This window comes from Leptopilina heterotoma, unplaced genomic scaffold (genome assembly GCF_015476425.1).
Source record: "Leptopilina heterotoma isolate Lh14 unplaced genomic scaffold, ASM1547642v1 Lhet_174, whole genome shotgun sequence".
Classification (NCBI taxonomy): domain Eukaryota; kingdom Metazoa; phylum Arthropoda; class Insecta; order Hymenoptera; family Figitidae; genus Leptopilina; species Leptopilina heterotoma.
Window position 1 is genome coordinate 505,358 of NW_025110890.1, and position 9,798 is coordinate 515,155.

General features: G+C 26.0%; 1 protein-coding gene and 1 long non-coding RNA gene across 8 annotated transcripts in view; both read left to right on the top strand.

The window, feature by feature from the left end:
* The window catches only part of LOC122499744, a 180,583-nt gene that overhangs the window by 153,597 nt on the left and 17,188 nt on the right, over window positions 1–9,798 (top strand). The gene's annotated exons all lie outside the window — the stretch shown is intronic.
* Window positions 2,240–8,896, top strand: LOC122499745. The gene is made up of 3 exons (XR_006301376.1): window positions 2,240–2,741; window positions 3,848–4,206; window positions 8,716–8,896. It is a non-coding gene; the product is annotated as an uncharacterized LOC122499745 (long non-coding RNA).

The window sequence follows — 9,798 nt, forward strand, 5'->3', positions numbered from 1 at the left end:
ACGTTTTTAGGAAAATCGTCATTTATATTATCTTTTCCCGCGCTCAGTGCATTTTTTTATTATTGTTTAGAAAAAATAAATAGAATATCATTACGATGAATGAAAACTAAAAATATCAACAATGATAAAAAACGTGTGACGGATTTTATAACTAATAGTTTTGTAATGGTTGACTTTTGTTCTACTGGACGCGTTATACTTTGATTAATATTGTTTTTATAAAATAACATAAAACTGTCTTCCTTTAGCTAATTTGCATATCTACTCTTTTCATATAAGGAATACAGATTTTTTCCCAAAAATTCTATTATTAAAAAGAAAAAAATTTGGAGACTTATTCTTCCTCCGTTACTCAATAATGTTCGTTTGGAACTGATCGCGAGGAAGCGGCATCGGCACTTTTATATCGGCAGTAGTGAGTGGAGGGAAGACTCGCGTGCGGTGATTGGCTGTTGTCCCCTCCCATCGCGCTATATAACTCACGTCCGCTTGATGTCCGCTCTCAGTTCACTCAGGCCGTTCGTACAAGTGCTGTCGTTACAGTAAGCAGGATATGCATTAAATTGTAGTAAATTAATATTTAATTATTATTATTTTTGCTACTAAAAAATTGTAGCAAATTAGTATTTAAATTTTTGATACTAAAAAAAGTAAAAAAAAAAGTTTATCTTACAAAAGAAGATTTCAAAGTGTTTTTTTGAAGTGATTATGAGGACAATAGAAAGAGGAAGTAAAAAGGGTAAGTGAAAATTATTTCCTTAAATAAATGAATTTTTAAAAATGTTTCCAATAATATTTCAAATATTTCCAATAATAAAATAAGTGTGACTCAAATAACTAATATCAAATTTTCTTTATTGATTAGAATCTACAAGAATTTTCCAAACTGCAACCCATCTTCGAAGGAAAAAGTTTCTGCTAAATTCTACGGTCGTCCTTGGTAAATAAATGAGTAAGTACAAAAGAAATAAATAATTAAAAATATTTTATAATAAATAACAAAATATACTAAAAATTTCTAATAAATAGTAGTTTTAATTAGTAGCAAAATTACAGTAATTGAAAAGTAGTTTCGATTCATTTATTACAATAATTATTGCTATTATTTACGTTTACAACTTTTTAATATTATTAAATATAATAATTCTTATTTAAACTTTTCTTTATTTAATAATTTTTATTAGTAAATAAAAAAAAATTCCTTTGAAATCTTAACATTTTTTCGTGTAAATTTATTTTTTTTACATATATTTTTTTATTTTCTTTGAATATTATTTCAAATATTGTTGTAAATTAAAATGTACAAATTAATATGAATTAATAATAAAGTTAGAAAGAATAAAAAATTATTAAAAAAATTTAAAAGAGAATAAAAATTATGATAAATAAGAAAATTACTGATAAATCTTCATATATTTCTAAATTTTATTTGTATATTATTTTAATTCTTGTTATAATATTGATTAATTAATAACAAACTTGGAGAGAATAAAAATTAATTAAAAATTGAATAAGAGAATAAAATAATTATAAAAAGTTATAATAAAATAATTATAAAGAAGAAATAATAAAACTTGGATTTAAAAATTTTAATAAATAATTATTGTAAGTTGAATATTAAAAAAAAATTTAGTTAAAGTAATATTTATGTATCTTTATTTATATAATATTTATATATTTTTAATTAGAAAAAAATAAGAGGAAAGAGCTCAATTTTATTAAATTTTGAAAATTGTTAATTTATTATTAGTCTGGAAATTTTTAACAATGAACAATTAAGGGAGAAAATTCATTTCCTTATTGTAAACAAGAAAGTTAATGACCTTCGGCATTGTCAAAGAATTATTTTAGTATTTTCAAACTCTTTAACTAGAAAATTTAAAATTTATTAGAAAGCAAAAACCAAAAATAAATCAAGATAAATAAATTTTATTTTAGAAAAAATTAGAAAAACTGAAAAATAATAAGAAATATAGTTAACAATACAAAACTAGTAGCAATTAAAATAAAACAGTAAGATTTACAATTTTTTTTAATATAATTATTTTATTGAAAACTAAATCAAAATTTTAAATAAAATATTTCAAATTTTTTTAAAACATTTTTTTATTTAATTTTAAATTGTAAATACAATTATTTACTAATTGTTCTTGTAAGATTTTAATTATTTTTTTCTACTAAATATGTAGTTTTAATATTTTCTCTTAATATTTGAGTTGAAAATTAAAAGAGAAATTAGAAATTGACAAATTTGTCGACGACTTTCAATGACTTAGAATTAGAGGGAACAGTTAATCCCTTATTGTAAATAAGAGAGTTAACGACCCTCGGCATTGTTAACAGGAATTGTTTTCTTTCCGTCCTTGTCTATCTTTTTCTTCAACGATAATAAAAGTACGAAATCAAAATTGAGCCCCTTCCCCTTTGTTTCTTTTCTTGCTTTCTTGAGTAAAATTGTCATAGCGTCACAGTTTATTGACCTCCTTTGGTGGGGCAACTAGTCGTGAAAAGGTTATTTCTCCAAATAAGTGAATTTTATTTAATATTTCCAACTCGAAATTTAACTGTAAATTAAATAAAAATATATTAAACAAAATAAATTAAACTAAAAATAAATTAAAATAAATGAAATTAAAATGTTTAATACTTGAAATTTTTCAATCAAGAAGAGTGTGCAAGAATTTTTTTGAAGAAAACAATTGTTTCGATTTTTGGATCTTCCTTGATTAGATGTATCATGAGTAAGTCCCAGAAAATATTTTAAAAAATTTTTCTTTTTTTTCTTTTACTAATTAAAAATTATATTTAAATATTTTTCCTTCCACAAATGATGACAAATAATTTCTTTTTTTAATATTTAAAAGATGTGTTGTAAGGTAAAAGAAAATGATAATTCGTTTTATTCACAATTTGCTTTTCATTTTATTGGCGAAATTATTTTTTGTCCATTATATTTAATTTATTTATATTTGTATTAATTTTAAATAAATTAGATCATAGTTTTTAATGGAAAAAATTAAATTCTTTTCAAAATAACAGTTTTTAACTATCAGAGAATTTTTTTAATAAGTGTTTAATTTCTCCACTTGAGAACGTCGAGATCATCACCAGGTGGCGTGGAAACTGATTTTATCAACTGAACTGCCATCTGGCAGTGACCTTGGCGTTTGCAAGTGGAGAATAGCGTCTCCTTATTGATTAATAAAATTATTAATTTTAAATATATTTGTTTCATTTATTCCAATTGTAATTTATTTAGATAGAAAATGTGAACAATGAAGTGACGTTATTGTTTTAATTTTCTGATTATTGTTTTGGATAATACTTTTCTATTTAATATTTTAATTTTAATTAATAAAATGCTATTTTTATAAATATTAATAGTCCATTTTCATTGTTATTTAAACTTTTTTTCTTTAAAAATTCCATTCCATTAGATATTTTACTTGAAATTCAGGTGTATAATTAAAATTACCATAAACGTGAGCACGTGTCGTAATAGTTACAAATTGAGGTTCTATTGATTTTTGCAAATTAAAATTAATGGCTCTTTAATTTCCAATAAATTTGTTATCAGATTTAATAAATCAAATTCTTTGGTTATTACTCCTTGGCTTTCTTTTCAATATTAATTACTGATTAATTATTAATTAATAGAAGGAATAAATTAATAAAGAATTTAAAAAAAACAGTTAAAAAATAAACTGTTTGTAACATAAGTACATAAATTTCTTTTATTCTTAAAAAATTACTTCTAATAGAAAAAAAATTAAGAAAATATAACAATTTTAATTTTTTAATTTTCTATAATATTTTATAATTTTCTAATTAACTCCAATTTTTACAGCAAAATGTCACCTAACATTACACGTGATGGATTTCTTCACAGTTTCCAGGAAGAGGTCAAAAGAAAAACATCAAGAAGACGCCGCAGAATGATTGTAAATTACCCCGGAGATTTTTCGAAACTTCATTAAGACTTAGCTTTTATTATATTAGGATATTCTTCGCCGACTGCTACGAATATTTCTTAAGTTTGAAAAAACTTGTGAAATAATAATGTAAATTATTTAGCTAGGCATTTCAAAAAAAAAAAAAATGCAATTATATTAGCTAGGAAATTTGAAAATTATTTCGTAGATTTAAGAAAGTGTAAATAATTTAAATTCTCGAAGAAGCTTCAACATCATACGTCGAAGAAGAGGGGTAAGTCAAAAGACACTAATATTTTATTTTCTCTTCATTTTCTTATATTTTGGAATTTTATTTTCACTCTATTTTGTTTCTATTTACTGTTTTCTCATAATTTTATTTTAAAAGTACTAAAAATTTTAGAAATTATAAATTTCATTAATCGACGACTTTTCGTAATTTAAATTTAGAGAGGAAACTTAATTCTTTATTGTAATTCTCTATTTACTTTATTTCTCATTTAAGGGGTGGGTACATTGGTATTTTTAATTATATCAAGAAAATAATTTAAATATTCCACAAAATTATTTTTAAGGTAATTTTTATGAGGAATTCAATGGTCAAAAAATAATATTATATAATAATTTTTTATTTTACTTAAAGGGTTATGACACTCTATAGAGGTCGAAAAAATAGGTGTTTTTGAGAATTTTTTTAAAGCAAACTACGAAGGCAATCACAATTATGATCTGAGGACTTTATTGTACATTTATTAAAGTGTAAAAATATAAATATTATAAAATTTTATTGAAATTTGTGGCGCTGACGCTGATTTTTGGCGTGAAGGGTCCGTGGCCGCACCATTTGTTCCTGTAAATTTTGAAATATCATAATTATGAGAATTGTTTCTTATTCCTTATTACAGTCCATAATCTTTCAATATGTTACATTTGAGACTCCAAGGGACCATTTAAAGCAAAAAAGAAAAAATCGATTTTTTGAAAATCCTAGAGTGTCATAACCCCTTGAAAATTGGTGGATTTTGAAATTCATGAGTAATTTTGTAGAATATATATTTTTCAATCCCCAAAAAAATTGTCAAATGTAAAAATTGATTTTTCTAATGTTTATAGCATTTAAAAAAAGTCTTTGTTTTTATACTGAAAATGGTAAAAAATACCATTATTATTCAATATTTTTTATTTAAAAATTCATTTGTTTCATTCTCTAACTAATTTCAGATCATAATTTTATCATATTTTTTTCCTGATATAAGTACAAGTTTTAAAATATCGATGTACCTTACTTTTAAATTTTTTTAAATTCTTAAAATTTTAGAGATTATAAATTTTATTAATCGACGACTTTTCGACAATTCAAAATTAGAAAGGAAAGTTAATTCTTTTTTACAATCAAAAGAATAATGATTTTTTATATTCTTTGCTGAGACCTAATTTTCTTTTCGTTATTGTCAATCTTTTTTTAAAAAATAATAATAAATTAAATTTATTAATTAAATTATTAAACAGTAATAAATTAAAGTTCGAAATAATTATTTAGAATATAATGGAGATAGCAAAAATTTGCAAAGTTATTACTATTAGAATGAATTATTTTTATGTTTAATATTAATTTCACTGATTTTAAAAGACTAACAAATTGAGACAAAAAGCGTATCAAAACATTGAAAGTTAAAATCTTAATTCCATTTTTACATTGTCTTGAAATAAAATTACTTTTTTCTTAACCTTCACGCTATTGAATTATTTATTATGTACGCGGACTACCACGGGTTATTCAGAGTAGCCAAAAATGATTTCTTATTTGTAGATTTTAAAAAAGTCCTCAATTCATCAAGTATAATGTAATTTATTTAACCCTTTCGTGACCCCCAAAAAACCCAGTCAGATTTTCAAACTTTTGAAAATTCAAAATGGCGGATCCAATATGGCGTACATTTTTCTCAAAACTGCTGAAATTTGCATAAAGTTTGTTTACTCGGGGGTTTTCGGGGTCGCTGATTACGAATCTGAAGTAACATTTAAAAAATTCAAAATGGTGACCTCGAAAACCCCCGAATAATAAGTTTCAAGCAAATTTAGGCAGAATTTAAAAAATGTCTACTATTTTTAATTTTGGAAATCTCACTTTAGTTTCCTAATCAGCGACCCCAAAAATCCCTTGGTATGAAATTTCAAGCGAATTTGAGGAAATTTTGAAAAATTAGATTTCGCTATTTTCTTATAAATATTTTACCTATTGTTAATAATAATAATTATAATCATACTGTGCAATTTTTTATTTTTTTACAAATACTAACGTTCTTGATTAAAATAAGATAAATTAATTTTTAATTGGTTCATTAAAATTGCTTCACTGAAGTAAATTAATTTATAAATTATTTACATAATTGATTTTCTGAATATGGACAAAGTATATCTGCAGAATAATGCTTAAAAATTTTCAAAATCGCAGATTTTAAGTCAATGAATAAACTATTAAAAATTTGGTTCTTAACTAAATCTGCGATTAATTTGGTACAAAACAGACTTTACAGAATTAAATACTGCTGAGTACCCCTATAATAAATGTCGATAGCGCGAAGGTTAATTAAATTCTAAAGAGAGGGAAAATAAAAAAAGTCAATTGCAATTTTTTTTATTAACTTCAAGTATATTTATAAAATTATACAGTATCACATAATGTTTTCATTGCCATTAGATAAAGTTCAGGCGTTTCTCCGAAACAAAGAGAATAACTTTATTAATCCTTGCACATAGGTTAACTTGCAGATAAAAATTCTTAATCCTTGCACATAGGTTAACTTGCAGATAAAAATTCTTCAGTAGGATTGCTCATCTTCATTATATAATTTACAATAGTTTTTCAAAATTTAGCTTACTAATTTATTTTAAATATTCGAGAATTTAAAAAAAATTAAAATTCTAAATTTGGATCAGTTAAAATGATAATTTGAAAACGAAAAGTCGAATGTTTTTTGTTTCACTACTTTTCTTTCTTCAGCAACTTTACAAATCTTTTCTTCTGTCCTTTTTTTGTTTTTCTTATCTGCCACTGAAAAAATTACATTCTAAATTTAAGAAAAATCAACTTAAATATTCGTCACTTAAATAAGTGGAAATATTCTTACAATAAGAATAATATTCTTTTAGTTTAAATATAATTTAAAGAATAATATTCTTGGCGTTAAGTAGATTTTCTTAAATTTAGAATGTAATTTTTTCAGTGATACTTCTATTTCAGTCTCCCCTAGGGAGGGAAAACGCACTTGGTTTATTTTCTGGGGAGTAGGGGAATTTCTCCACTATGAGGAGAAATTTGTTTTACTCTTGGCGAATAAGAGGTCGTCTTCTTTCCCTAGGGGATCGACTAGTCTCTCTGTTGACCAATCCGAGAGCAGGGTGAAGTTCTCCCCCTCTTCCTTGGAGAAAGACTATAAAAGTAAGACCTTCACCAAGGAAGACTAGTCGTCCACTGACTTCCAAGTTCCAAGTGAACTTGGGAACTTCCTTTCCCCTCCTCTCACTAACTTCCTTTCCCTTCCTCCCACCTCTTTCTCATTCCCACCAGTTTTCCCCCTCTTCCTTGGAGAAAGACTATAAAAGTAAGTCCTTCACCAAGCAAGACTCAGTCGTCCAATGAAGTTCCTTTCCCTTCCACCCACTAACTTCCTTTCCCTTCCTCCCACCTCTTTCTCATCCCCACCCTTCCCACCAGTTCTCCCCCTCTTCCTTGGAGAAAGACTATAAAAGTAAGTCCTTCACCAAGGAAGACTCAGTCGTCCACTGAAGTTTCTTTCCCTTCCACCCACTAACTTGCTTTCCCTTCCTCCCACCTCCTTCTCATCCCCACCCTTCTTCTATCTCCTAATCTTTCTTACCTTTTTCCCACCAAATCCTCTTACCTAAGAAAGTAAAAAAAAATTTGTTACGTATTATTTTTTTACGTAAGTTACTTATTATTACGTAAAAACTTAATTTAACTAAATTTAAATTTTTTACTTACGTAACTTACATAAGTATTTTTTTTACTTACTTGCGTCAGTAATTGTCAGTAATTTACGTACGTTACGTATTTACGTAATATTTTCTACGAAGTTTTCCGAACGAGTGGGCGTTGTCACTCTCGTTCAGTTGGACTTCTTTTTGAGAAGGGGAGAAAACCTGATCTCTCCCACTTCCATCTCAAGGAGAACGAAGTATATCTCCTTGAGGACGACTTTAGTTTTTCCCAAGTAGGGGTAGTCGCCAAAACCCTACTTGGAGGAGGGGGATGGAAATGGGGAGCAAGTAGGGGATGGAAATAGAGAGAATTCAAGGAAAGGTAAGGAGTCGCTTTTTCCCCCTCCAGAGATGAAGTGACTCATACTTTCTCTCCACCAATTGCAGAAAATAGAGAGAGAGAAAGTCCCTTTCTCTCCTTGGAAACTAAAACGACTCCACTTTAACCCCAAACTTTTCTCTCTAAGTAGTAGAGCGACCACAACTTAAAATCGCTTCCTTTTCTCCCTAGAGAGTAAAGTGGAAAGTTTCTCTCCTTGGGGAATGAAGTCTACACTCTAAATCTGAATCAGTGAAAATTTCACTGATTTCAATTCAGTGGCCCAGTTTTCTTTGTCAGTGGAATTTCACTGAGTGGTTTTTACTGATTCTCAGTGAAATCCCACTGATGAATTAAAGAAAACTGGGCCACTGAATTGAAATCAGTGAAATTTTCACTGATTCAGATTTAGAGTGTAGTACTTTACAAATGAAGGGAATAGAAGACCTGTTTTTGTTTCAGGAATGAAAGTAATAAAAGAAGACTCAGAACCAGGTGAAGGATTTCAGGAACGAAAGTAATGAAAGAAGACTCGGAACTAGGTGAAGAAAAAGGGTTTCAGAAATAAAAGCAGACTATAAAAGGCAGACTCAGAACCGAGGTGAAAAAAAAGGATGATAGAGGATTTTTATCTACAAGTTACCTACGTGCAAGAATTAATAAAGATATTTGTTTACTTTAATATATTTTACTTTATCTCTTCAATTTTAATATTTATCTATTAACAAATAAATTGTATTACTTAGATTTTAAGTCGAATGTAAAAAATGTAATAATAACCAAACTTGTAATTGAATGATACCAAAAATATATTATTAAAATTTTTTATATTCTTAAAAAATTAGCAATTGATTTTTCATTTTATATTTTAATTTTAATTCCCGCCTTAGAATTACCGACAATTATCAAATAAATATTTTTTGTTTCACATGACTTTAAACAAAAGTATACACTCTAAATTTAAATAAATAAAATTGTTTACTAGTTAGAATTAGTAACTCGCTTTTTGCTTTTGAATTAGTAAAGTTTACTAATAAATTAGTAGAAATTACCATTTTTTACTAATTCAAAAGCAAAAATGTGACGACAATAATTCAAATCAGTAAAAATTTTCCTTAATTCAAATTTAGAGAGAAGGGCATATGAACTACTTTAAATAAATAAAATTGTTTACTAGTTAGAATTAGTAACTCGCTTTTTGCTTTTGAATTAGTAAAGTTTACTAATAAATTAGTAGAAATTACTATTTTTTATTAATTCAAAAGCAAAAATGTGACGACAATAATTCAAATCAGTAAAAATTTTCCTTAATTCAAATTTAGAGAGAAGGGCATATGAACTACTTGGGAGTCGATGATAAAAAGAATTTAGAAATAAATTTTATAAAATAAAATATTAATTATTTGTGGAGAATAAATGCAGAGTAAAAAAAACGGTAAATATTGAAATTTTTCTTTAACTTTCGTTGCATTTTTCAAGTAAAAAGTTTTCTTTTCTTCTTCATTAAAAATGATTTAGTGAAGTACGGGGGGTATTTTAATAATA